The 27,046-nt window shown below is 40.9% G+C and overlaps 1 pseudogene; it reads left to right on the plus strand.

The window, feature by feature from the left end:
- Window positions 1-27,046, plus strand: LOC125097240 (protein BTG3-like; annotated as a pseudogene).

The raw sequence follows: 27,046 nt of genomic DNA on the forward strand, positions 1-27,046 counted from the left end.
ATGGCTGGATGCAAAAACTTCAAAGCAGAGGGTAACCATACGCGTTAAGGGTGAACTCTGTTTTAGGCACTCGTGTGCAGCAGACGGAACATATAGAGCTCCGGGAGAAGGCAGTTTGTGTGGAACACAAATGGGTGTATACATGAGTGAGTTAATTTCCTCAAATTATTTTTCTTTAAAGATTTTATTTATTTATTTGACAGACAGCGATCACAAGTAGGCAGAGAAGCAGGCAGACAGAGAGGAGGAAACAGGCTCCCCGCTGAGCAGAGAGCCCAATGTGGGGCTTAATCCCAGGACCCTGGGATCATGACCTGAGCCAAAGGCAGAGGTTTTAACCCACTGAGTCACCAGGTGTCCCAATTTCCTCAAATTATTGACTTAAAATGTAATTCATAGAATAGAGGTGATTGAGGAAATGACATAATACATCAAACATTCAGTCCAGTCCTTGGCACAGAGTAAAAGATTAGTGTATTTATTACTCTGTAAGCACAACGTTTTTGTGGAATATAAAACTAGTATTATTAAACTTGACAAAAACACCACATAGCGCCTTTAAAATATCTAAGTGATAAAGGGTATCTTGCTGCATCCAATGGAGATGTTTAGGGGTTTGACTAAGTTATGTCTCTGTGGAGATCCTAGTGCCATATCATTTTTATTCTTTAAAACCAAGTTAATGTAAAATATAATATTGAATGTTTTTATGCCTCAGTAATTGTATTAACTTACCAACAAAAATACAAACATTTGTTCATTCATCATAATTATATTCATCATAGCAAGTTAGGGAATTTGGGGAGTTGAAATTCTTACTCATGCCTTTGAAATTAGGATTGTGATATAGAAAACTTTGGAAAAGTAATTTGTTTTCATTGTTAGGAATTGTTGGCTTAAAGAGTATTCTAAGACAGAAAGAAGAGTACAGATTATTGAAGTTGTATATAATAATTATTATTTAATGATTGGGTCACTTAATTATCAGGTTGTTAGTTGCAGTGGGATATTTGGTGTCACTGATAAGATCATCCTGGCACTGAGGTGCAGAAGGGATCACGTCTCCATGAGAAAAAGTTTTGTGACAGTCCCATGGTGACTCCAAGCCATGGTGGAGTTAGAATAGATATGAATAGAATAGAATAGGATAGGATAGGATAGGATAGGATAGGATAGGATAGGATAGAATAGGAATGGAGGTTTGTTTGAAGGAGTTAAGAGAGATCTGCCAAAATCAGAAGTATAGCATCTTTGAGAATGAAAGGCCACGCTACTATTAGAAATGATTAAAAAACAAAACAAAAAAAAAATAAAAAAGAGGCACTAATGTGGAATGAATTTTTAGTTTGTGAAATCATCATCATAGTCTCTCCTAAGGCAAGATGTTTCTGAAATATTTTATTATATTTTTTTCTTGAACTTTCCTGTCTGTTCTCCATTCACGCTTGTTAAGTGCGTACTTAGTATGTGCCGCCTGTTGGGCAGGCTCTGTGCCAGAGACTATAGATAGGAATGTAAATAGGAAAGGCACAGAGCAGCTCCCAGCCTGGCAGGGTGACTTCCATAAACTGCTAATTATACTGCACTCTGTTAGCTGCTATAATTGAGGTGTATATACATTTTTAAGACGTACAGTGTTAGGAGAGACTAATTCCATGTGAAAAGGTGTGGAGCAATTTCAAAGGCCAAGAATATGAACAGAGGACTCAGGGCCAGGAGAAGGGGAGAAAAAAAAAAAGCCCCTGGCCCAAAGCCTGGGGAATACAGAAGGTCGGGAATCTAAAATATTCTCAGTTGGAGACCAGCAGGTACCGGGTCTCTCTCTGAGGATGTCCCACAGTGAATGCTATTCTGTAACAAGCAGGGCCTGACTGCCTTGCCCTTGAACATGGAGCCCTATAGCAAAGGCATCTGCTAAGCCCGGGGTTCTCTCCTCAGTCAGACTCGTCTTCCTTCTGAACTCACTTGTTCTCTGTGTGACTTTGGCAAATCCTTGAATTTTTCTGCATCTCAATATTTTCCTTTGCCAAGTAGGGATAACAATAGTAGCGCTCTCATAGGGTCCTGTGTTCTTTGTAAGGATTACATGAAATAATATGAGTTAAAATTATTAGAACTATGCCCACACAAAGAGTGTACTGAGTAAACATTAACAGATCCATCCTTAAAGTATAAGAAAAATATTGTCTTCTAATTCCACTGGTTTTTGAGGCATGGGCTTCCGAAGTTGTACCCTGCTAACACTTATTGGTTTCAAGAAGAGGCAGGGCCAGCTATGAAGCTGAATGCTTAATCTATACTGCAGAGTAATGCCAGAGAAAACACAGGACTCAAGTCTATTTAATGATGAAAGGAATGGATAGTGTAGGTTTTTCATGCTGAACAAATAATTTTGAAATAAGTCATGGAGGCTAGAGTGTCCATTCTCATGACTCCTTCTGACAGAAGCCTTATGGTTCTTCTGCCTATTCTCAAAGTATTTTTATTATTTTTTATTTATTTTATTTATTTATATTTTAAATATTTTATTCATTTATTTGATAGAAAGAGAGCATACCTACACAAGCAGGGGGATTTGCAGGCAGAGGGAGAGGGAGAAGCAGACTCCCCACTGAGCAGGGAGCCAGACGCGGGGCTTGATCTCAGGACCCTGGGATCATGACCTGAGCTGAAGGCAGAGGTTTTAACCCACTGAGCCACCCAGGCACCCTCAAGGGATTTTTTTAAAAGCAATTGGAGTTTACCAAACTCCAGCAAATGAATTTCTAAAAGGAAAATGAAATTACTAAGCATTTTTATTTTCAAACTGCAGTTGAGACCAATATTTGGTTGTGAAATCAATTTAAAGTTTCATGAAAAAAATTTTTTAGGTTGCAGATAATATGGGTATTATTTCATAAACTTCTTATTCATATAGGTAATAACATCATGGCTGACACTAACAGAGAACACTACATATATGATAGTGAGAATTTGATGTCTACTCAGTTAATTTGCATACGTCCTATCAGATCTTATTATCAACTCCATTTTGCAGATGAGGTAACCAAGGGGCTAACCAACTTTATAAGGACAGAGCTGATATATTTCAGAGCCTGGAGTGCGGACCTGGAAGTCCGGCTCTTAGAAGCTCTGAGGTACATGAGTATAATAGAAAATGTACATCTTACTGTGGTTTTGAAGCCATTATGACAAAGACATGTGTGGCTGCCCCCTCCCAGGATCCCTAGGGAAGTGTCTTGCCTTTGCAGAACTTCTACCAGCTTGAAAGTCACTCTAATGCTCCTACGTCTTCTGAGTTTTAGCTGGATGGCTTAATCAACTTAAGAATGAAAGAGGAACGAAAGTGTATGCAAACAAATAAAATATCAAGTCTTCAAGGGCGTGCTTTCAGAGAGAGAAAATGGTGAACTAGTAGAATGTGCAAGTCCTAAAAAATTCAGTTAGTATCATTTGTGAAACAGTATTTCAGAAAATGAATGTTTACTGTGCACCAACCTATTCTAAGCACCGTGGGGAGTGAAGATAAGTAAAACAAGGTCCCTTGTTCTCAAGCAGCTTACAGTCCAATGGGAGAGACAAACAAACATAAGATATGAGCTACAATATTACCTTGTAAGTTCTACGAGAGAATGTGAAGAAATGCAGTGAGCTCTTCAGTTGTACATGAGAGTGGCCACCAACCTGACCTAGAGGATTCAAAAGGCTCCAGGAGGAACTAATCTCTGTCCTGATGCTTGAGAGTAGAAAGAGGAGGGGGTTTCAGGCTGCGGGGAGAAGGTGTGTAATAAAGCAGAGGCATGAAGGCTGGAGCATGTCTATAGAACGAGGGGTGGTTTCATCTGCCTCACCATCATGAGAATGTCTTTGGGAATAAACATTTTATATTTTTCTATAACATCCTAATCATTGATGAAATGCCAGACCTTGCCGAGATAGCAGCATTCTCCCGGCTCTGTTGAGTATGTGTAACGGAGTACTAGTGCAGCTTCTACAATATTATACCTGTCCCTGATAAATCCTGGTTGAATTGGCTTACCTAAGGGCTGAGTGTACTTCAGAGATCAAAACACTTTCTGCTGATTGATTGTCCTCCTTTCAAGGGAGATGCTGCCTGCAGCAACTTTAAAGTCTTCTTGCTTATGTCGGTTAGATGATGGCAAGTGTTCACCACCTCTCTGGGGCACAACAAGCCATGAGAATATTTCTCCTCATTCTAGACACATGCTTTTTACAACATGTTTCAACAAGGAACATGAGCTTTTGGCAACCCAGAGCTCAGTGTACAGTGTAGTCATCCAGCGCCATTTTTAAAAAGAATCAGTCTGTGCTTGGAAGAACAAGGAAGCAGGGTGGTTTGTGCTGTGGAAATGAAAGCCTTGAGTGTCCTTAAAGGATTTGAGTATCCCATAAATCAGCTGGATGACCTTCAGCAATTTGCTTCAGCTCTCTGAGCCTCAATTTCCTGGTCAATAAAATAAGGGTTTTGGGGGGACATCTGGGTGGCTCAGTCAGTTAAGCCTCTGACTCCCAGTTTTGACTCAGATCATGATTTCGAGGTGGTGGGATCAAGCCAGGAGTTGGGCTCCACACTCAGTGGGGAGTCTGCTTCGGAATCTCTCTCCCTCTCCCTCCTGCTCTCTCTCTCTCTCTCTCAAATAAATAAATAAATAAATAATAAATGAAATTAAGAAAAATTAAAGGTGTGGAAATAACTGACGTGTTCTAGTTTTAAAAGTCTGATTTTGAGAGTATACTAGGCTAAGTACTCTAGGCTACGTGAGAACCAAGAGACGTTTCAAGTTCAGGCGGCTCAGAGTTCTGCTATTTCATCTCCCTTACCCCCGTCACCTCAAAGGAGCCAAAATGGAAGAAGTTCAGCTTCCTCCCTGAAGTTGAACAAAGCTGCCTTCTGAACCGAGCCGGGGAAGTGGAACCCTCTGGTTGTGCCTCTGGAATTTCAGCCCATCTCTAACACTGCATTGCCTGCTTCTGGCAGCAGACACGCTGCTCTGTTTGGCTCTCCTGTGTTGGTTTCCCTCCGGGGTGGAAAAGGCCCAAAGCTCTTCTGCATCATAGACTTAATGCCATTGGCTTATAGCGACTGCGGAAGCCGAGAGCTGCATAAGGGAACAGAGCAGAAAAACCCACATGATGTCACAGAATCGGGCTCTCGGGGACCTTTAAACCCACTGTACATATGCAGATAAGTCCCCTGGAGAAGAGAGAGGGTGAGATGGCCTCTTTGGAGATAATAATGTTATCTACCTTCCTGTTTTTTGTTCTTAAGGAATGCATATTAATGCAAGAGAAAGTCAACCAGAGCTCTGCTGGTCTAATGATGCATATTTTATGGTTGTTCTGTTGTAGGTTCATCTCCTTTATCGGTGACTCCCGTAACTGTGGTGAGGGAAATGCCAAACCCCTCTCCTGGCTGTTGCCATAGCGATTCCTGAGAGAGAAAAGCCAAGCATGAAGTATTCAGGTGAAATTTTTATCCAACTCATGTTTAGATTAAACGTGCGTTTTATTTATTAAAATATTTGAAATCCAGCGATCAGGGAGGCTGAAGCACTACTTTCCCGATGACCTTTGCTACTTCCTCTCCGACTGCTGCTTTCTGCACGGAGCTATCTTCGGCCGGGGCCAGCGCCGGCCGGCGTTCTCCTGGGCTCAGGTGAGAACCGCGGAGCCCCAGTGAAGGCGGCTGAGCGATGGACAACCGTTTAACCTATTCTTTGATGGGAACATTCTAGTTTAAAAAAGGCTTTATTTTATTTTATGATTTTATTTCTTTTATTTGTGTACAGTCGACACACAATGTCACTTGCGTTTCAGGCATAGAACACAGTAATTCGGCAATTCTACAGGTTATGCTGGGCTCAGCACAAGCAAAGCTGTCCCCTGTCACCGTGCAGCTATGACAGTACCATCGACTCTATTCCCCGTGCGGGACCTTCCATCCCTGGAACTTGCTCATCCCAGAACCAGAAGCCTGTACCTCCCACTCCACTTCACCCATTTCACCCATCTCCCCACACCCCTGCTCTCTGGCAACCACCAGTCTTTTCTTTATATTTCTAGGTCTGATTCTGCTTAAAAAGAGATCATAAATGATTCTTTCCCCACTCATCTGAACACTGGCTCCAGTATTTTTTTTTTAAGATTTTATTTATTTATTTGACAGACGGAGATCACAAGTAGGCAGAGAAACAGGCACAGAGAGAGGAGGAAGCAGGCTCCCTGCTGAGCAGAGAGACCCTGGGATCATGACCTGAGCCGAGGGCAGAGGCTTTAACCCACTGAGCCATCCAGGCCCCCCCCGCCAGTATTTTTTAAAGTCACAATAACTGTACTCTGGACACTTGGTTTTGTATCTAGTTCCATTTAGTAGAAAGCCCGCAACCCGTGTTGCTGGTGGGCTAGGCTTGTATTTCCATCCGCCCATTCTGAGACACAATAAGCTAGCCTGTTGGCGGTAGGTCAGGAACTTGGTGCTGTGTCGTCACGTTCACACACACGGCAACGATCTGAGCATGAACAGTTGGGGGGTAGCTGGACCGGAAGGCCAGCCAGGACAGCCGTGGGGCCGATCATCCCTTGGGAATAACAAAGCTGGAGAATCCTTCTCAGCCCGTGCTCAGCATTGCATAGACCGGGCACTGGGAACCTTCTTCAAAGGTTTGTTGTTGTTGTTTGTTCTGTTTTTGAGTGGGAGACTTTTTCCTTTTCTGTACTGGGCCAGAGAAGTAATATTTTTGGCTTTGCAGTCCACTCCATGCCTGCTGTAACTGCTCAGCTCTGCCATTTTAACAGAAGCGGGTATAGATGATGGAGAAATGAACACTGAGCCTGTGTTCCAACCAACTTCGGTGACGAACAATGACATTTGAGTCGCTTGTGATTTTCAACAGTACTATTCTTCTTTAGATTTTTTTTTTTTTTTAACCCAGCCATTTAAAAATGCAAGAACTCTTCTTAGCTCATGGGCCACTGAAGTAACGGGCAGGGGAGCCTGTCTGGCCAGCAGGCTGCTTGCTGTTGGCTGAACTCCGGCATAGCATGTTAAGAAGACAGAATCTCGGGAGAGACAGTCTCACTTTGAATTCTAGTCTCTTACTTTTTACTTGTTTTACCTTGGACAATTAATTTCTCCACGATCTGGTTTACTTATGTGTACAGCAAAGTTGGTGATGGTACCTACTCATGGAGCTCTTTAAGGTTTCCATAAAGGAAAAAAACAAACCAGAAGAAACCAACCCACCAACACCTTGCCGCCAACACCTTGATTTCATCCTTGCGGCCACCAGAACCATGAGACAATAAAGATTGGTTAAGCCAAATAAATAAATAAATAACAACAAAAATCAGTAAGAGGACAGATAAAGTGTGTTCTTAGCAGAAGAAATGCTCCCAAACAGGAATCATTATCACCTCGCAGGAGGGCTCAGGACACTGTGGGAACAGCTCTGTCATCATTGGGACCAGACCTAAGTAGCCAGATCTGATGTCACCTAAGAACCAGGTGATGTAGAAAGAGAATGTGACCGTCCTGCCTTTCTTCAGCAGTTGCCAAAGTAGTAGAGGACTCCTTTCGTCCCCCTGCCCTGGGCGCCTGCCCCTGGTCACCACCTCCCGTCCCCCTCCAGCCCACTGACGATGACTGTTTCCCACTGGAAAAGGCTGTTTGTGTGCAGCGAGCCGGCACCTTCTGTCACCCATAATTTTATCATTTTTACTTCTCTCCCGCTGTACTTTCTAAATGTTGACATGGTGATTTCAGGACTGGTCTCATCATTTTCACATCTTATGATGCCTGTTTTGTTATACTTCATAAACCCAGAGAGCAAATTTTTGCTGAACATTACACAGCTGTCAGGCAGCCTACAACTGTCCTCTCACAGTTGTATATGAAAATACAAGGTTTTTCTTATGATGCTTGTTGTTTTCTCTCCTCATTTAACTGGTTCCTGCTCCTTTGGGGCAGCTTAGAGCTGAGGAATATTTGTTTTAGAGAGGGAGCGTAAAGTATATAGAATAGTATAGGAATGTTTATGCAGATGAATTTTGGAAATATCTAGAGGCTATCCTCCTGATGATTTGCTTTCTTTTTCAATAATCGGTTTCAAAGATTTCAAATCGTTCTCCCAAGAGAGTCCCAATCAGAATCTTAATTAATTTTGTTGCAAACACACAAGCTACAAGAAGGAATGCTGGGCTAAAATACTCTCTCGCTTGGGGAAAGCCAGGCGTCATTTTGGAGAATTTCATAATGGAGGCCACTGACAACACTTTTTATTGCTTCTTAAAAATGAAAAATTTTTAGGCGTGTGATTCTCTATTGACTTATGTTGTAATTAGTGCGGCATTAAAAAACTTAATTATTCATTCATAAAACCTTGGCTCTGGAGTCGGTTCTAATTCCTGTCTCATCACTTACTAGGCTTTGTGGCTTTGAATAAGTTATTTAAGCTCTCTCTGCTCAATTTCCTTCTCTGTTAAAAAAAAAAAAATAGGGGGTCTAAGAATTATCCACCTTCTCAAAGAAACACAGAATTGTAAGGAATAAAAGCCATAATTCATATAAAGTCTTTAGAATGGTGCCTAGCCCAGAAAAAGAATTCAAAAGATGCTATAGTTTGTTTTTTATTCATTTACTATTCATCAGGGAGTTCGTCTGTCCCTCCTGTGCTCAGACCTGGGCCCCTTCCATTTATCAGCTGTGTTGCCTTGGACACATTGCTTCCCCTCTCTGAGCCTCAGGCTTCTCATCTATAACACAAAGATCATAACAGTGCTTGAGAAAACGAGTTAATACATTTAAAGCCTCTAAATCAAGTCCTGACACAAAGTAACTACCTACTCAGTGTTAACTATTATTATATTTGTTATTATATTATTATATTTGTAATTTGCCAAGGTCCTGTGGTAAATTCTGGGTGTTTTGAGATGAGAGACGCTGTCACTAAGAGGCAACATGGCAGACTCCACAGATTGGTAAAGAAGGGAATGAATCAACCAATGGTGTGACCATGGTGACGACTGAGGTGTGCTCAGGCGGCGGTGTTTAGTTTAAGGGAGCAGCTCACAGGCAGGCAGGTAACCTCACAGAGGAGGGAGGCTGAGTGCTCTGGAGGGGACTGATGAAGCCGAACGGACCTGGCTTTGGGCTTTCTCCTTGCTCTTCCTAGTAAAGTTCCTCAGCATCTGACACCCTCCATTTTCTTCTTCATGGACTGGGGCTGATCTTACCTACCTGTCTGCTTCCTGGGAAATATTATTTCACTCCCCAATGGGCACATGGGAGGCATGTGGAAACTACCATAATTATTAGCTGGGAGTGGAGGAGGCCACGACCATTGCCAAACTGTACGCAGGTTCGAAAAGAAATTATCTCTTGATTTAAATAAGGCCTTACTTCCTGACTTCTGCAGAAAAAACTTCAACATTCCGGTGTTCTAAATGTACAGAAATTCAAACAACACAAATGACTGTTATAGGGATAAAATATTTAGCTCACAGGAAAAATATTTCCAGGAGAATTGTTTAAAATGAAAATGAATTTAATTGCTTAATGAATTGTTTAAATGAAAATGAATTTTAAAATGAATGCCTTGGCTAATCATTAATACAGGCCTTAACTGGTGATTATTAAGAGAATGGTTCCCAAAGTGTTTTCCGAAAACTCAAGTCCTGCTAATCCCAAATGAGAAGGATTCTGTGATTCAAACATGTAGACAAATCCTAGGTTAAACAGATTTCTTTTCTACAGAGCATTTCATACCGTTTAAGATAATAAGTGTATTGGATATCTCTATGAAGGGATAGAGTATATAGCATTTCCCCAATGTATTTGACCATGGAATTCCCTCTTCTCCCTGATCCCTGCCCCGTGTGTGTGTGTGTGTATTTCATGCCCAAGTCCAGCAAAACTAATTTTGGAAAACTATGCTTTATCTTTGTATACACCCATATAACACTCATATATGTCTGCTACCTCCTACTGACATTCCTGCTGGTGTTCTGATGGTCAAAATATAATACCATGCCAGACATAACGGTGTTCTTCACATCTCCTGAAACTTACAGGAGTCCTAGAGATTTTCCTTTGAACTGCTTACAGTGAGTTCCTAAGAGCATCTTAAAATGTTTTTAAAGGAAACTTTCTCGAAGCATCAGATTAACATTTTAAAATGGGGTGGGGGGGGAAAGCAAATAATAGGAAAAGAGGAGAGTGATAGTTGAAATCCATTACAAATGTGTACTCTGAAAATAGTCTTTCATCTCGATTTGAAAGAATTCTGTTTTGTGCATTAATAAAGGTTTCCTCTCCATCTGATTCAAGCTCATTGTACCAATTACTTTCAGGTACTGCTTGTACAATGCTCACAACCAGAGAATGCATGTTGCATAAATAGGGATACACTGCCTGAAAACAAATGTATCCTTTTGAAGATGATTGAAGGAAACAGCCATGGCCAAGAAATAGAATATTCTACCAGTGGCCATGAGTTGCAAAGCACTCAAACACACAATCAAGGACCCCTGTGACTTCTTCAAATCTGGGTCTATCAAAGAAAAAAGAAACACACTTTTGGCTAAAACTATTGTTTCCATAGTCATCCACACGTCTGAACTTAAATATTCATGCAAACCCCAAATGCACATGAAGATTTCTAGAGCATACGAACAGTTTCACAGCAAGACCCACTCAGTGCTGGCTGGCATGCTGGATTGGTCTGCTGTCCTGCTCTCTGAGTCATGGAGCCCAGTGGATCCATCTGCGCTAGGGCCTTCTAACTACACAGATGGCGGTCCTGTTTCTGTGTGTGGTGATAACTACTCAGTTCTTAATGAGGAATAAAAATAGATTCGATAAATTCAGTAAAGACTGTAATTAAGCAATTGAAGGTCTTTAAAGCTAACCAGTAACTGGTTCTACTTTTACAATTTGTTCCCTCAAACTAAATTTGACTTGTCAGGCTGACCCAACTCCAGGTACCTAGATAACTGAGGGGAGGCCATAAAACCATTCCAGAGCCTAGAGCTCAGACTCCACACTCCTGGAGGCAAGCTAAATGAGGAACTAGAGACTGCCCTTTTGTTTCTCAACAACTTTCAATTTGTCTTCCAATCATGAATGCTAATTTAGAAACACCTTGTTCTGCTCTTTCTTTATATTATTGAGAATCTGTTATTTTTAAATGATTTAAGACATTAATTACAAGAAGTTCTTCATTTTTGTTTTTTGTTTTTTTTTTTTAAAGCAGGTACTTGGTTGTTCATATTTAACTTAATTGCTTAAGAATATTTGGTTGAGGAAAAAATAGAAGTTTAATGTTCATACTTCTTTGTTCAGCAGAACCATACTCCTCTTCTGGTTGTTCCCAGGGACTTTATCCTCGCAGGTAAAATAACTTGAACCTGACCTGCAGCCTCAGGTCTGCCCCAGACCCTTTGGTGTAGAACTATTTTTAGTATCCCCACTTTTAAGAAACCTGGGGTGGCCCAGCTCATGTGGAGCAAGGCTAGGATTTGAACTTGGGCACTCTGTCCTTGGAGCCTGTGCTCTTAACCATATGCTCTGGGCCTCTGTACCACCTCCCATTTGAACAGGAATGGGTCTCCTTGACCCAAGCAGGATGGAAAACAAGAAGCATACCTGAGAGTGCCCCCTCACCCCCAAAATGCCACACTGTTGAATTCTAGAACGGGGGCTCCCAAAGTGTGGTCAACTATAGCAGCATCCATAACTGTGCTTTCTCCCTCCATGATGCTTTGAAGTAATTGGCATTCAATAGGACGCATAAATGCCACTGTATTTGTAAGGTATTAGTCTCATTAGAGTGTGGTCATATTTCTTATATAAAATCAACATGGTTAATGACAAGCAAATTTTGACAAACCAACTTCTTTTTTTTAATGCTAAGGGGGAAGGTAGTACAAACAAAGATAGTTTGTTTGCCTGGAATAACACTCTTAATGATGAAGACAGGAAAGTGTTTGGACAATAGTACAATCAGGTGAATGAAGAACTACTTTAAAGTGATACCTGCAAGGGATTGTGGGTAGCTCCGGCTCACGTGCTATGATATAAAACAGACATTAATTCTGTGTCCAGAGTAAATTCTGCATTGCTTCCTCCACTTCTGCAGGACCTCTGGATCCTTATCAAGTTTTTCTTCTCAGGGCCCTCTCCACCCCGCAACTGAGAGAAGGCCCTCCAATAAACTAATGAACCCCTCTGATTGACCCTTGCAGTCTCCACCAGCTGGTTTAAACCACGTTGGTTTCATGGAGATGTCAAAGTGCAGCCTGGGCCCCACCCACACACCTGTCTGCATCAGCCTCCCGCTCCTCTGATGATCACGGCCCTCTGACGTGCACCCAGTGTCCCACGAGGTCTCCTAACACTCTGCACACCTTTTACAGTAATTCACATTTCATGTCTTTGACGGCAAAATTGGGGTTTCTGTATTATCTCCACTGCTTCAGCTTAAGAGTTTGCAGAACTTTCTCTGTAAGACCCATATTGTAAGTGCAGAGCTTCAAAAGCGTTTGTGGACAAAGCTGAATAAAGTCTCCTGCCACAAAATTAACTGTTTTAAAGCCCACCTCATATTCAATACTCTTCTCATTCCTAGGGAAGGAAGCAATATCTCATCTAGGTAAGTATGACTTGTTGGGGGAGCATTTCTTAGAAATTGTGGCAGATGTTGCTATTTCCTTCCAAATATTAATTTCTCCCTGAACAATGTACATAGCTCTGGACTATAATTTTCAGTTCCTCTTGAAGCTCTGAGATGCAAGTGGAAGTTATTCTTCAGGATTTCCAGGAAACCTTTAAGAAATTGGGAAGGGAGGGCGCCTGGTTGGCTCAGTGGGTTAAGCCTGTGCCTTTGGCTCAGATCATGATCTCAGGGTCCTGGGATCCAGGTGTGCATCGGGCTCTCTGCTCAGCGGGGAGCCTGCTTCCCCCTCTCTCTGCCTGCCTCTCTGCCTGCTTGTGATCTCTCTCTGTCAAATAAATAAACAAAACCTTAAAAAAAATAAAAAAAGATTTAAAAAAAAAGATGCTACACCTTATCTTATTGATAGAGAAAGACTGAGTTTCCAATGTTCATACACAAACCAGTTCTAGAATTCCTATGTCTTTTATGTGAAAAAGAAATACTTTTTTATTTTGTTTAAGGCATTATTTTTTATTTGTTTGTTTTGGTTTAATGTTATTTGTAGACGAATGCAATTCTAACCAGTAGATAAGTTAATTTAATGAGTGTCCAATTAAATTTTAAGTGGCATAGTAGAGGCAAGACATAGGAATTCAGGAATGCCTTATGATCTTTATAAAAGAACAAGAAAAGGGGCACCTGGGTGGCTCAGTGGGTTAAAGCCTCTGCCTTCAGCTCAGGTCATGATCTCAGGTCATGATCCCAGTGTCCTGGGATGGAGCCTTGCATCGGGCTCTTTGCTCAGCAGGGAGCCTGCTTCCCTCTCTCTCTCTGCCTGCCTCTCTGCCTACTTGTGATCTCTGTCTGTCAAATAAATAAATAAAATCTTAAAAAAAAAAGAACAAGAAAAGCTTCTAGTCTTTATTAGGGTGGGTTGTTAACCAATGGCAAAATAGGAAATGCCACTCAAAACTATCATGAGCAATTAATTGGAAGAGATGAGAAGCAGCTTTGTAATATATCAATGTTGCTAGACTGAACTACATTTCTTAGAATTCCCTTTTCTGTATGTTTCTAGATGGGGTGGGCCATAAGGGACAGCCTTGTCAGCAACACGGAGGGCCACTTCGTAACTTACACGACTGAATCATTCACGTGAGGTAGCTGTCAGGCCTGCACGCACTCCACCTTCCTCTGGATCCTTCTTCAGTATCTCTGAATCCTGGGCCACTTGTGTGTATTTAACTCCATGAAGAAAGGCCCTGTTTTCTGCAGATACCTACACCATCAAGGTCAAATGCAATAGGAAATGACACAGGTTTCAGTCTTTCCTTGTGGATTCTAGATCATATTCATGGGTTCCAACTTTTTCTTGCTTTCCCCTACTTTATTCCCACCTTCCCTCCCTGGGAATGGCTGCCTAATGACTGGACTTTAAGCTCTAACATAAGATGCAAAGACAAAAACCCTGCAGAGACCACTTAACCAGCTGCCACTATTGCAGAAGCTCTAATACATAGACCTTGAGGTGCATGGGTGGCTTAGTTGGGTAAGCATCCAAACCTTAATTTTGGCTCAGGTCATGATTTCACGGTTGTGAGATCAAGCCCCGAATCAGGCTATACACTGGGCATAGAGCCTACTTAAGATTCTCTCTCTCTCTCCCTTCCCTCTGCACCTCCCTATTTTCTCTCTCTTTCGATAAGTAAGTAAGTAAGTAAGTAAATGCAGGATGGGCCAATTTGTACTGAAAAGTCAAATATAGAATATAAGCAGACAGAAATAGAAAAGGAGTCTTGTATGTCTTTCTTGATTTGTTAATTCAACAAATATTTATTGGGTGATACATAAATGTCAGACACTGTGCAATGTTCTAAATTAAAATGATGGCTTCTTGTCTACCTGGTACCAGTTCTAGGTACTGGTGATGTAGCAATGAACAAAGCAAATATCCCTGTCATCATAGAGCTTATATTCCGGTTGGTTGAGGCAACGAATAGACATATAAATAAAGCAAATATGTTTATATCAGATCATAATGAGTGAAATAGAGAAGAGACACATAGAGACAGTAACTCCCTTCACTACATGGTAATGGCAAGGATTTAGAGGAAATGTAGGCCAAGTGCCTGTCCCAGAATAGTCCTTCTGTAAACTGGGGTTTTTATTGTTTTTGTTAGGACTGTGCCAGAGGGATTAAAAAAGGGAGAGAGAAGATGTGATAAAAACCCATGAAGAAGAATCAGAACTCAGTAACTGATTATGCTTGTTACTTAAGAGAGGGTGCATTAATGGGATAGGAATTCTAACCTCCAGAATGCAAAGAACTTAAAGAAAATAAAGAAATGGTTCTCCATATTAGTAAGAGAGTAAAAGAAAAACTTCATTAAGTAGGAGAATCAAACAAGATAAAGCAGTCTGGAATGTGGCAGAGAAATGTGGAAATGAACGTGAGGAAGAACATGAACTGTCCATAAGACAAAACCCAGGGTACACTGCTGAACTTGAATCCCTGAAGCGCACCAATAGGAAATTTAAATAGGTGAAAATTGACAGCCTGAGTCACTTTTGTTTGGAGGACCCAACTCTAGGCCTGTATAACTCCATGATCTTCTGATTCTGGGATGATGCTTCTGCAGGTATGGGAACTGGACCATGAAGATCAGGAAGATAGCCTGGGTCGTGGTGGGACTCAGCTGAATCATGGGTCACTGTGGCTAATGGTACATCTCAGTGGCTCTGGGAATGGGCTCTGAGCTTGGCAAATGCCATGCACGCTTCCCTGCAGCCACTGCTCACTCCTTAGATGCCATCCCCATCTGCTCTTAATGATTAAATACACAAGGTAGGAGAAAGTGAAAAGATCTCATTACCCTCTTTAAGACACTTTTGTTTCTCCAATGAAGAACACTGAGTAGTAGGTACCATGTTGTTGAGAGTGTTAAAGGAGAAGTTTGGCAACTAATAAAGTCAAGTGAGATACGATGGGCTTCGTTTCAGCACGCGTAGTGTAAATAAAAATTGCACTTTTAATGATTGTACCCAGCAGTACATTACTAATCATCTCCCCTGTGGGTGAAAGGTGACTCACACTGCAAAATTTGGGAGGGACTAAAGAGAGGGAGGGAGAGCAGGGACAGGGGGACAGGACTTGAAGGTGTGTGTGTGGAGGGTGTTGTGTTAAATGGTCACCATGATCTCACCTGACCACAGTGTAGCTGGTTGAGATATCCTCAATTATACTCACATTTGGGCATCTGGGTGGCTCAGTTGCTTAAGCGACTGTCTTCAGCTCAGGTCATAATCCTGGAGTGCCAGGATCAAGTCCCACATCAGGCTTCCCACTCAGTGGGGAGTCTCCTTCTCCTTCTGACCTTCCCTGCTCTCAGGCTTGCTCTGTCATTTTCTCTCTCTCTCAAATAAACAAATAAAATCTTAAAAAATATATATACCCACATTTTTACTGAATTACACGGAAAACGACTCTTCAGTTTTCTAATGGAGAAAATAGTGATGTTTTGGCAACATTTCTTTGAAGACAACCTATGAAAAGGTTAGGATAAAAACAATCTTTTGGTTTAGAGCACCAAAGAAGCACATTATTAACACAAATATTCAAAATAGAAGGCACTGAGATGGAGACAGAAGCTGTTTTTGTTGACCCTGGTATGTGCCTGAAATGTTAAAAGTTCTGATGTCCTATTTGCAAAGAGAAGTTATTAAAGACTAAACATATCTGAAATCTGGAAATGATTTGGGATTAAGGTTTTCAACAGCAGATCATAGGCGAAGCTTAAAAGGAAATGAATGCATAGAAAGGTCAGGTCCCTTTCCTAAATTAAAGGCAGAGAATAAACACAATGTTCTCTAGGATAGCCTTGCTTGACCCATGACCCAGGATCTCTTCCCCCAAAGCATCTGTAATGCTCCTTGAGAAAATAAACATGGTTGCCCTCAGTGCAGAGTCTGCTTAAGATTCTCCCTCTCCCTCTGACCCTCCCCCCACCCCCCACTTTCTCTCTCTCTCTCTCTCAAATAAATAAATAAATAAATAATCAAATAACTAATAAATCTTTAAAACAACAACAACAAGAATCCAATGTGGTAGGTGCTATTATTATTTGGGTTCTACAAATGCAAAGATATAGGTACCATGAGACCATACAACTGGCTCAAGGTCTGAAAGCTTGTAAAGTGATGAGCAGAAGTCTATTTTCTGAAGCTGGGTGTATAAAAACATATTGTGTAGTTATGAAGAAATGGGTTATCCCAGAAAAACAGTATCTGTAGAACTATACATGAAAATGCTCACTGATGAAAGAAGCACTTAAAATCTTCTTTTCTTATGAATTCTTTTTGAACTAAGAAAACATTTTAACTACAAAAGTTAAAGGGAGGGTTTGGAAACTCCCACAGCAGAAAATATTGGAATACTAGAAGAGATGTGAATTTTTATTATTGATTAGACATAAAATGGAGTTGTTTATGGATATGTTTAGACATGAAATATCTACACAAAAGAACTAAAACTTCATGTATAATACCTCACTTTAACTTCTAAATTTTAGTAGCCACCACAGACAGACAGGCTACCTCATACCATTTAGCAACTTCTGTACTAAATTTTAAAATCAGATGAGAAAACATGTGCAACTCTTCATCAAGACTCTGGGTGCATGACCATTATGAGGATAGCGTTGACAACAGTCCTAGTGTAACAAAGACCAATAGTCCAATTTTGTTTTATTAATGAGAACCTTGAATGTTGAGACTGACTTGCTGAAGTCACAGAAAGAGTGGAAGGCGAAACCTGTACTTTCGGGGCACCTGGGTGGCTCAGTGGGTTAAAGCCTCTGCCTTTGGCTCAGGTCATGGTCCCAGGGTCCTGGGATCGAGCCCCACATCAGGCTCTCTGCTCAGCAGGGAGCCTGCTTCCTCTTCTCTCTCTGTCTGCCTCTCTGCCTACTTGTGATCTCTATCAAATAAATAATAAAATCTTTTTAAAAAAAATCAAACCCTGTACTTTCTTGAAACCAGCAATTCTGAGTCCCAAGTCCAGTGCTACTTTCACTATGCTTTGTTATTAAATGATTTTGGATAATTTTTTAATAAGTTTCTTTATTTTTATTTGAGAGAGAGAGAGAGAGAAACCGCGAGCGTGCACATAAGTGTATGGGGGAGGGGCTGAAGGAGAGGGAGAAAATCCTCAAGCAGACTCCCTACTGAGCATGAAGCTTGACATGGGCCTCGATCCCAGGATCCTGAGCTCACGACCTGAGCTGAAATCAAGAGTTAGACACTTAACTGACTCAGCCACCCGGGGGGCCCCATGGTTTGGGATATTTTAAAGACAACTGCAATATATTTGCCCAATATGAGTCAAGTGTCCTGGTTTGTCCAGGATCAAAGGAGTTCTCTGTTCAGTGCTTAAATCTAGAAAGTCCCCAGAAAACTGGCACTAGTGGGTTTCCATCTGTAAATCTAATTGTTTATAGGATTTAAAAGAAAGCAAAACAACAGTTGTTGGTTTTAATGGCCATGTGTTTACATTGGGGGGAAAAACACGTGAAAAGATTAGCATGCCATTGAGTGGGTTGTCACCAAGACTGAATTAAAAAATAAATGAAGTGCTCGCTTCGGCAGCACATATACTAAAAAATAAATGAAAATATTTATTACTCACATTAAAAGCTGAAGAAAATAAACATGGCAAAGTGTGAATGCTCCTCTTTCAACTCAGTACAAACATGTAATATAAAGTGCAGGAGCACGGAAAAGCTTCAAGTGGAGGGAAGTTAGTGATCAGTGATGTTTGAAATGTTGTTTATAGACAGATGGGATATTTTTCTCTGAGTAATTTATGAGAATCTGATGAAGGTTGGAGCAAAGATCCTGTTTTTCACAATTAAACTGAACTTGCCAATGGAATTTTTACAAGTAGAGTTGACTCTCGAACAACTTGGGAGTTAAGGGCACCAAACTCTGTTCACTTGCCCTGGAAAAATCCATAACTTTTGACTCCCCCCACACTTAACTACTAACAGCGTACTGTTGACCAGAAGCCTTGCTAATAACATAAACAGGCAGTTAATACATATTTTGTATGTCATATGTATTATACACTGTATTCTTACCATAAAGTAAGCTGGAGAAAAGAAAATATTAATAAGAAAGCCATAAGGAAAATCCAAATATAGAACTACCATAAAAAAAAAAAATCTGTGTGTAAGTGCACCCATGCAGTTCAAATCCATGTTGCTTTAAGGATCAACTGTATAAGGGTAAGGAAGAGGATAATTCAACTTACTACTTCTTCAAAATATTTAAAATAGCTAACATTTTCTGAAAACCTACTCTGTTCCAGGCACTGGCGTTCCACCGTTAATCCTCACCACGACTCTGAGAAGGGGACACTGCTATTACCCGTTACAGATATGGAGAAGTGAAGCATATTCAACATGCCCAAGTCTATGGCAAAGCTATGATACAAATCCAACCAAAATGGCTCTGGAGTCCATGTTTCTAACGTCTATGCTGCATCTAGTTAAGGTATGACAGGCAGTGGTACTTCTGTTTACTTAAAGCTCTCACTTTGAAATCATTTCCAAATGCATGGGAGGTAAAGTATCCGGGAAGAGCCATAAGGAGGAAGAGCTATTGGAGAATTAGGGGTGTAGCTGGGTAGAATTACCGACAGACGCATTATGAACAGGAGTCTTGGAGGCCTCGTTCTCCCCTTCTGCTCCTGTTAACATCAAGCAGACGTCCCTTCAGTGGTCATCTCTGAGCGTCCTTGGCTCTTATGTTGTTTGAATACCTAAGAAAGACCAGAAAAGGAAATCCATGGAGGAATTTCATCACAAGTCCTGTCCTTACCCCAGTTTCCCTGAGGAAATCTGTGGTTCATTCTGTACCTTATTTCTTTTTCTTTTTTTAATCAACGTATAATGTATTATCAGCCCCAGGGGTACAGATCTGTGAATCTGTAAATCTGTGAATTTACACACTTCATAGCACATACCTTCCCCAATGCCCATAACCCCACCACCCTCTCCCTACTCCCCTCCCCCTGGCAACCCCATTTGTTTTGTGTCTTACTTTTTTTTAATTTTAATTTTTATTTAAATTTAAAAGATTTTATTTATTTAAAATAATTTATTTATTTAAATAAATTTATTTATTTTAAAAGATTTTATTTATTTATTTGACACACAGAGAGAGATCACAAGTAGGCAGAGCAGCACACAGAGAGAGAGAGAGAGGGGGGGAAGCAGGCTCCCTGCTGAGCAGAGAGCCCGATGCAGGGCTTGACCCCAGGACCCTGAGATCATGACCTGAGCTGAAGGCAGAGGCTTAACCCACTGAGCCACCTAGGCGCCCCCTTATTTCTTTTTTAAATAGAATTTTGTTGAGGCAGATTTTCCATAATTGGAATCTGGGAGGGGATTATAGTTAAATTTTTTTATTACAATAGCAATATTCTTGGAGAAAGTTTCTTGTAGAAATGTTTCACATTCAAGGTGGAGGTGAGAGGATGTTCTCTGCCTCTGTAATTATATCAGCAGCCACAGATGTCAGGTTTTTGTATATAGAACAATATTTAAATGTGAAACCATAGTAAACAGAACAGTAAACACTTTGGGTCTCTTCTGCTCAGAGTACTTTACACAAGTTTTTCTACAGGCTAGGTTATTCCAGACTTTCCCCTATGACAATGAAGCATCCCCTTTATTCTGAAGGAAAGACAAGTACTGATGTATAAGCATGAGGAATAAAGTTGCTACATGTCCCAAGTCCTTTTCTGCGTGTTTCAAAAGGCTCATGTAGGATTGGCTCTTTGTGGGTAGAGAAGAAAAAGCAGAGGCTTTGGGGTTAGACTTCAATTCAAATCCTGGATGTTCCTCTTCTTAGCTGTGTCAGGGTCAAGTTTGTCATCCTCACTTTCCATATCAGGGAAACAGAGGTGCTAAAACCAACCTCTCTAACTCATAGAAATGTGAGAATTAAACTACATCATGGAACTAAAACCTTAATAGACAATAGACAAATAGTAGACATATATTTATTACATAGATTCCTGTGGAGTTTCCTAAAAGCCTTAGGCTTCCTTATGGGCAAAATTGAGCAAAAATTGATTATTAGTAGTAGGGACAAGTTTGTCAGAATTTCCCCTGCATCTGGATTTAAATCTGTCAGCTTACACAGGCATCGATTTCCATGTGTTGTTCCATCCTTTGCTAGATGTTGCTTTGCTGAAAGAAAACATTGTGCTATAAATTTCATTCAAATAGGCTTTGGTGCTTATGCTACTCTTGTGTGATTGCAAGTCTAGCCAGAACCCTTGAATTTTAATCACTTCTTATGGCAAACATTCCCACATGTGTGCCACACAAACCCGGAGCTGGCAGAATTAACATCCTAGTAATTAAGAATTAAGGCTGACACATTTAAAAATTTCTTACAGTTTAAATATGATCTCATAGGTTAAAATGAATAGATGCTGGCACTTGACAATTTATGTTCTTCTACATTTTTCACAAGTGTATCTGAACAAGACAATAGGGATCTAAGAACAATAGGGAAGGAAAAGCCCTTTATTTCCTAGTGTACTTTATTTATTATTTTTTAAGATTTTATTATTTATTTGACAGAAAGAGAGAGAGATCACAAGTAGGCAGGCAGGCAGAGAGAGGTTGGGGAGCAGAGAGCCCACTGCGGGGCTCGATCCCAGGACCCCGAGATCATGACTGAGCCAAAGGCAGAGGCTTAACCCACTGAGCCACCCAGGCACCCTCCTTGTGTACTTCAAAATTAATATTGTTATCCTGAAGTATTCAGATGGATATGCTGGACCTCACATGCACTTGTTTTCCCATTTATGTGAACCACCTGGAAAAACTCCCAAAGTACCAACATTATATATCATTCAGATCTCCTCCTTCTAAGGGAGGTAGAGAATTTTGAAGGCAATTACAAGAAACTGAATAATGGTTGCCCTTTAGAACCCATCTCTCCAATGTTCCCATTTCTTCACTTTTATTCTTGTCCTTTTACATCTTCATTAGAGACATTTATTATAATTGGACATTTCTAATTGAAATAAAGTTCTCAGAAGTTATTGCTGCAAGCACAAGAAAGAAAATGTTAATTTTCAGATTGATTAACAGTATTTTTAAATTACAGAATGATTTTCCAAATTTCCTAATCATGAAAACTCAGATAAAGTCACCAAAATTGGGGAAAATTATAAATACAGTATGTGTTTTAAATCTTACATGTGCTTATACTCACAATGATAGATTGTTTATTGATACCCTGATAAATGCAAATTGATAAAGAAAAGGTAGTTTGATGTTTTATTAACTAGATATTATGATATGCTAGTGAATGTTTACCCAGTCTATAGACAGGTAAGAATTTACTGAACAAGGTTATGATGCCAGTGATTGAACCAAGCAGGGACTGGACTCAGAATTACATTTCTAGCTTTCATATCTTATAAATCCCTTTATACTCAACTCTTGCTAGGCTGGTCTATTTTCAGTTGCTGGAACTTCTGATATTCTCCCTGATCTTTTTTTTTTTTTTAATATGCTGTTCACTCTGCTTAACCCACTGAGCCACCCAGGCGCCCCTGTTCACTCTGCTTAGAACATTCTTTCCTATCCACTGAAACAGCCACATTCCCTGGCTAGGACTTTCATGCGTCTATCGTTCATTCATCCATTTATACATTTGATGTCAAGTGCAATCCAGCACTAGTTCAGGTGAAGGGTAAGGGTGGGAGAAGGATTTCATCATAAGCAAGACACTCATGGCTTCTCTGCTGGAGGGATTTGGAGCTCTGGCAGAAGGAGGTTTCTCCATCCCATTCCCTTCCTGTGTTTCTTCTCAGCTTTGTCACAGATGGGGACTGTTAGCCTAATAACTTTGACATTAAAAAGAAAGACAGTCAATTGTCACAGACACAGGTTTATTTATTTTATAGGTTAACTTACCCAAGAGATCTCTAATGACCAACACCTCCAAGAGTCCACCATAATCTTACCATCAAGGAGCCAGGAACAAGGCCATTCCTGCTTTGACCTTCAGGGTAGCACTAGCTCTGTGGAGCAGGAATCTGAGGAATCCTAGTGGCCAAGGAGTGAAAAGCCCGAATGGTAAGAGAATAGAGGCAAATCCCAATATTCATTTGTTCTCTAAGTTAGAAGTCTCTCCTAAGAGTTACCAGGGCATTCTGCTCTCACTATTATCTATTACAATCATTTGTCCATTTGCTCATTTTCCCCACTAACCTCTAAGATCCCTCCTAAGCTTTGCATCCTCAGAGTCTATCTCAGAGCTCAGCGCATAGCAGACACTCAGTATATGTCTGTTTAATGAATGAATGAGCCATAACAACCAGCAGCTATGGTAGTGAAAGCAGCCCATGGGGAACTACTCACCCAGGTCATCGTGTGCCTAGTGTTGACATGAGTTCTCTGCTGTGCAGTCCTATGCTGTGACTCTGGAAATACACGATCATGTTACTGTCTGACAAATGGTAATGTGGTAGTGTGTCTATCTTCAGGTGCTAAAAGTATTCCAATTCCACTTCTAGTGCTTGGTCATTCATTTAAGGTTGAGAGAAAAGAGATGGGAAAACGTCTTTCCGAAACACCCCGCAGTCCACACTGCAGTCTGTTCGCTGCTGGCACAGAGAAAATCAAATGGAACTTAGACACAGCAGACTTGGGTTTAAGATCCTGTCACTTCATGGGTAGAAAACCACAAGAACATATATTCTCTGCTCTGAATCTCAGTGTCATTTGTGATCCCAGGGTAAAAATACTAGCTCTCTGATTTGCCCTCTAGAGGTCTACACCACTGGCCCTCTAGAGGTCTACACCACTGGCGTGCCTGGGTGGCTCAGTTGGTTAAGTGGCTGCCTTCAGCTCAGGTGATGATCCTGGAGTCTCAGGATCAAGTCCCAAATCAGGCTCCCTGCTCAACAGGGAGTCTGCTTCTCCCTCTGACCCTACCCCCTTTCATGCTCTCTCTCTCACTCTCTCTCTCAAATAAATAAATAAAATCTTAAAAAAACAGAGGTTTACCTACTTTATGGTTCTCTACAATCAGATTTTGGTTTTACTGATATTCTGCATTGGTTTTCTGTTTTCTATTTCATTGATTTCAAGTCCTATCTTTTTTCCCCCTTTTAAAGATTTTGTTTATTTATTTGAAAGAGAGAGAGCATGAGCAGGGATGAGGAAGCGGGAGAAGCACACCCCTATTGGGCTCAATCCCAGGACCCTGAGATCATGACCTGAGTTGAAGTCAAGACACTTAACCGACTGAGCCACCCAGGTACCCCTACTCTTATCTTTATAGTCTCCTTCCTTATATGTGATTTGGGTTTGATTTGCTCTTCTTTTTCTATTTTTTTAATGTAGAAATAAATCATTGACTTTAGACGATTCTTTTTCTCAGTAACAAAAAGAAGATGGTACCTGTGAAGTCAACAAAGACATTGTTGAAGTGTATTTGTCAGCATGCACATAAAACCATTAGTAGATAATTGATTGAATGTTTTAAAATATTTTTCTAATAAGTTTGCTGGGATATTATTTTGGCTAGGTTAAAAACAACTAGCCCAAAGTTGTCCATCAATAATAACTCCTTATTTTAAAATGGGAGTCTAGGTACTAAAGAAACTACGAGGGACTGGGAAAAATATTGAGCTCCAGAGGTATGCAGATTATGGCTCAAGGATCTGTTTAGTGGATCTGCCATCTCTTTTGTGGCTGTGGTCTCACTGGAGCAGAGGCACACCCATTCCTTTAAGGATGGTCTATACCTTCCCCATGACAGCCGCAGAGCTGAGTGGTTGTGACAAAGACTTACTGCTCCACAATGTCTAAAATAATCACTCTCTGTCCCTTTACGGAAAAAGTTTACTGACTATAGCATTACTGCCCCAGCTGCTTTATCTGTGAAACAGGAATGATAGCCCCCACTTCCCAGAGCTGTTGCCAGGACATTTACTTTGGGATATTTGTGTGAACACCTTTGGTAAGTTGCTTAGCATACAGCCATTGTGCAAGTAATTCTTGTTCAGTTGGAATCTAAAATTCTCACCTACACCCAATGGTTGATTTAAAACCATTTTCGTTTTAACCTTGTATTTATAAGGTGAAACACTTGTGTGTCAAAAAGTAATATTCTGCCTTTTCCTTTTTAAAAAACACTGCTATTTGCTTGTCATCATGACTCTGCTAAACGATATAATCTTTACCCATCTTTGTGATAAATAATTAAAATAATGTAATAATGTGGTTGACGCAGTGCTGAACTCCACAGACTTTATGCAAATAGAAATGAGAGAGAATATTTCTGAGTTTTTAAATGGTAAAAATCATAATTCTCTTTATTCAGCAGCAAACAAAAAAGCCTATAGTAGAAGTCTAGATCATTGGTTGTTTTTTCTTGAATGATATTGTTAAAGATACATTATTATTATTATTATTACTTTTTTTTTTTTTTTTGCTTCAGTGTTTTCTTAGAAATACATTGCATGGAAACTAAAATGATAATTTGGAAAGACACAGGGGTATTCTTCATAAGGGACTGCTCGGCAACGGCATGCTGTGTGTACTATAATTCTTACCTAGTCACGCTGATTACAGCAAGTTGGTAAATAAGGAGAGGCAAGTCACCAGCAGCTATTTCCTCCTTGCAGAACTGCTTTTATTAAATTGCTCTTTACTGAGATCACCAGCCTATACTATAAAATATAAGAACATTAGTAAGCACATCCTGTCTAATCTTAGGACAATAATCATATTCATCCTGATAAATTGCTGCTCTGTGTTATACACCCTGTGGTTGAGGAATTGATCAGGCTTCCCCTTGCTGGTGAACTTGGTGGAATGCTGGGGGCCAAATCTGTCACTCAGCTGTAGCAACTGCGTGGATTTTTATGATGTATATTTTACTATCATTCCTAGTTACGTTTTATGTCCTTTGTATCTTCCCTTTCCTCTGCTTTTATTTATGCTAAGTATTTTATGTAATTTTGCAAGCCACATTCAATCTTTTCTGGAATAAGATTGGATATAAATAGATAGGCAATAGGGAAGTGGATAGGTAATTTCCAGTAACGTGCTAATATGTCTTTTGGTTCTCTCCTTAAAATACCTTATAAATAACACAACAAAATAACTCCCAGCTTACCACTTGATAAATCTTATAATTTTAAGAGAAATATGTAGACGATGCGGGAGTCATAGGCTGGGACCAGGCTCACTGCTCAGAGGCGACGCCCGGGTTCCCATCCAGGATTGTGCAGTGGTGGCCACATCGGCAGCCCGAGTACCCCCAGAGTCCCCGAGCTGGAGGGAAAGGTGAAGAACGAAATTGTTGCCATTTTCTTTCTCACCAGGCAAGGTCGAAAACGGCAACTTTGGATGAAAAAAAAAAAAAAAGGCAGTTAAGAGATTTGCTGAGAAATTGACTCTTATACTTCCAGAAAAACAGAAAAATCAGTGGTACCCAGAAAAACCATCAAAAGGACAGGCCTACAGAGGCATTCGTGTCGATGTTCCAGAGCAGATCCTGAGGTCCTGGAAGCCTGTGTGAACAGGGGCACCTGGTCCATGGACCCGGGTTTGCCAAAGGAGCTCACTCAGTGCCCGGCGCCTTGGGAGGTGTGCTGCCAGGTGGGGACGGAGAGAAAAACAATGTGTTCGCTGGTGCCAGCTTTGAGAATACCGATGCGAGGGGCCCCTGGGTGGCTCAGTTGGTTAAGCGTCCGCCTTTGGCTCATGTCATGATCCCATAGTCCAGGGATCAAGTCCGGCATCGGGCTCCTTATTCAGCGGGGAGCCTGCTTCTCCCTCTCCCTCTGCTGTTCCCACTCTCTGTCTCTGTATCTCTCTCTCTCTGTCAGATAAATAAATAAAATCCTAAAAAGAAAACAAGAAAGAAAAAAGAAAAGAAAATGAGGATGAGAATAAGGAGGACATCTCTATCAAAGCTACCAGGGCCCTTGACAGCGTTGCTTCTGATTTTTTATTCAGGATCCTCTTCTTCAGAGGAAGAAACAAGTAAGGAAGTAGAAGGGAAACCCAACTGGGGGACGGCAGCCCCAAGCCCAGTGTACCAGATTTCCAAAGTGACAATCCCACTTCCTCCAAGGTGGCACCTTTTGCCCAGAAAGAAGCCAGGAATGTGTTCAGGGAATGGCTATCAGCATCACTACCCTCCTCCTAGTCTATCTGGTTATCCAAACCAGGGAAGGAAGAATAAACCCTGTCACCCAAATCCAGTTACCTTCTCCCAGAATGCACTGTGACAGGAATCACTGGGTTGACCCTCACATCTTAGCACTCTGCTAG

Source organism: Lutra lutra, chromosome 4 (assembly GCF_902655055.1).
Source record: "Lutra lutra chromosome 4, mLutLut1.2, whole genome shotgun sequence".
Classification (NCBI taxonomy): domain Eukaryota; kingdom Metazoa; phylum Chordata; class Mammalia; order Carnivora; family Mustelidae; genus Lutra; species Lutra lutra.